The sequence below is a fragment of the Gasterosteus aculeatus genome, chromosome 20 (genome assembly GCF_964276395.1).
Source record: "Gasterosteus aculeatus chromosome 20, fGasAcu3.hap1.1, whole genome shotgun sequence".
Classification (NCBI taxonomy): domain Eukaryota; kingdom Metazoa; phylum Chordata; class Actinopteri; order Perciformes; family Gasterosteidae; genus Gasterosteus; species Gasterosteus aculeatus.
In genome coordinates this window covers 12,878,479-12,881,711 of record NC_135707.1, presented here as the reverse complement: position 1 = coordinate 12,881,711, position 3,233 = coordinate 12,878,479, and positions in this window count along the sequence as shown.

Here is a 3,233-nt window from a genome sequence, read left to right as displayed (position 1 = left end):
GCCTCTCTCTCCCCTCTCTCTCTCTCCCCCCCTCTCTCTCCCTCGCTCTCTGCCTCTCCCCCCCGCCCCCCTCTCTCTCTCTCTCTCCCTCGCTCTCTGCCTCTCCTCCCTCCCTCAGTCTCTCCCTCAGATTGCTGGAGGAGTGGAGGAACCCGATGACCTGCCAGTGTGGGTTTGACTGTAACACTCCCGCGGACACACATAAAAACACACTTTGAGAAAAAAAGAAACACACAAAGAGGAATGCACTTCTGGATGTTCTATAAATAGATAAATAGATAGATTGATAAATAGATGGATGGATGGATGGATAGATGGATAGATAGATAGATACAAAGCCGTGTTTCATGATTCATCTGCGCTCCGTCTCGCTCTCTCTCTCCTCCTCCCAATATCTTTCCCTAAGGCGATGTTTTCCGGCAGACAGTCGTCATTGACAAGCGCTTCCTGTGGTTGGGGGTAAACACCTGGGTAATGAGACCACACTGCACAACAACACCCCCCCCCCCCAACCCCCGCCTCTCCTCCCTCCCCTGCAGCCCCTCTCGAAAGTACCTCCACCCCAGCGCGAGGTTTACAGAACTTCCTCACTGCATGGGACAAATGCAAGCATACAGGGGTGTGCAGACAGTCAGTCATTCACACACACAAGCACACAAATCCTGCTGAAACACAAGCGCGGACATGCATAAACAAGCTGCTAAAGCAGTGAGCCAGCCCAGCCAGGTCAGCCAAAACCAATACCAACGCCGAGCGCAGTGGGAAAGACACGCTGTAGTGAGCTGAGGTGAGGGGGAACGAACTCCAGTCAAGCTTCTTCCGTTCCCTCACCGTCACTAATAGTTTATTCTCCAGACTTGGAAACAAATCTCGCTCCAAGTGAGGATCTCAGTTTGAAGCATTTGGACTGCAGCATGTCTGAAATAAAAGCCTCAATGACTGTGTGAAAGTCACTGCACGGAAAGCTGTCAGTCTGACTGCAGTGTTAGGAATGCTGCATGTCACTGAAGAAGTTGTTTTCTGTTAAATTGATGGGCCTCCAAAAGGAGGGTCCCCTGACCAGCCTCTTAGCCTTATGACACGTATGACACAATGATCTATAGCGTATAAGTGGCAACATAGGAAACGTAACATAAATATAAATAGATGATGGTCCTATTAGTTTTGTCAAACATGCCGGCTGTATTAAAATAAAAATGTGACCAATACGCATATAATGAAATAACGCTGCTAGTGCTGGCAGAATCAGTTAATTCACACTCAGACACTAGTCACACTGAACTCAAATCCCCCAGGACACATTTTAGAACTCATTAAAAGGTGTATTTCTTTGCTTTTAAAATAGCCTGGGTTATGTTTCTCCGTGCCAGGGTAACACATTCCATATCTATTGTAGATATACTGCACGCACAAAGATGAAACAAATGTTAATCTTCTCATGTGATGGATTTGACACCATACACAGTTACTCATCCTCTTTGTCTTCCTCTTTCTTTTGTATTCCTCTCATTTGTGGAGAAAATATAAAGATGGGCACATTCTCAAAACAGAGGAGAATCTTTTTCAGGCTACAGAGATACAGATACAGATACAGGTCTGATAACTGATGTTTGATTCAAAGGTACTGCTGTCTAAACTTCGACTGACAACAAGAATTGCATCTCTCGGCTCCACCTCCACCAAGTTTCAAGAATTGTCTTTGCACTACAATGCAAGGGATTGACTAAAGAATCCCTTCACTGTGTATCCCTGGACACCATGGTGCAGCCTACATCTCGTGTGTCATAAGAACAACAGCTAAGTCTGTGGTGACTCATGAGCCCTGTCAGACTGCAAAGCTAGAAATTCCTTTGAGCACTTTTAGCTGTGCAGGTTTTATTGCTCAAAGGACATCAGGCAAGGTGTTAATTGTCTCTGCGTCCACTGGTACGGCAAACTCTGGCTCTTCAAGTGCTGGATTTGTCTGTGTGTGTGTGTGTGTGGCCCACACACGTCTTTTTGTGCAAATGAAATGGCTGACGGTGAAAAATGTGACCAATTCTAATTTTAATTGCAAATGAAAAAAAGGCCTCAATATTTATGGGTTCTGTCGAGACGAACTGACGAGAAGGGTTTAAGCATGAAAGCATATTCCTTATCACAATTAAAACTTGCTTTAACATGACTGCAGCACTTTGAAATTAGATCAGCAGTACAATTGGACAGATCGGCCCTGGCTTCCAACAATGGAAACTGAATGGGGAAAATACATAATTTAACTGAGCCAAAGGTAATGCTTCTCTTTCGTTGTCCCTTTTTTGCATTGAATTAGCCTGATGCTATTCTTGATGGATTTCCCCTAATTTCTTTTCAACATGAAATTACTTCATTTTTTATGTTGAAAAAAATGAAAAAAATATGCTTGGAGTGCAATTTAGGATTGAAGGAACAGAAGAAGTAGAAGAAGAAAAAGTAAAAAAATAATTTTACAGCCGAGTTTGGAAGCCTTATAAAAGGCTTTAAAGTATGAAAATATCTTCTCTGTTGTACATATGGCACAGTCGATGAAAAACTAAATATTAACACAAAGAATTTTGAGTCCACATGTTAGTCTTGATTGAAAGGATATGATATGTACCAGCCATATACACACATCAAAGACATACACACACAAATAACTATGAACTTGTTGGCTAAAATTCATATCATGACTGAAGAAAAAACATGTATTTCTGCCAGTCCCATGATAAGGGAAAGACACAGGGCTGCAATTTAAGATGTGTAATTGGAGAGAGAGAGAGCGAGAGAGAGAGAGAGAGCTTATCCCCAGGCACAGAGAGAAAGGAAAGGTGACAAAGTTGAGAAAAATACTTCTGCGTTAACCCTGAAAGAAAAAAGACAGAGGAACAAGGAGGGGCACAGGGTGAGAACAGCTGCTGAGGACTTGCGTGCAGCAAATAATTCATGTTATCAGCTGTAAGAGCACAGAGAGAAAGAGAGATGAGACAAAGAAAATAAGAAAAAACCAAAATGAGGGCTGCAGAGAAAAAGACAGGAATGTGCAAGGACCACAGGCATCAAATAGTGTAATAGGCAACAAAGAGGGGGCCCTGGTAACGGTGCAGTCTGGACCCAGTGTTCTTCTCCACTGCCACACCTGAAAAAAACATCTTAAATGTTTGTCTGCGATTAAACCTTGTTACCGTGATACACGGCGTTACTTGTCACAAAAGGCTCAGGGCCTTTGCAGCATG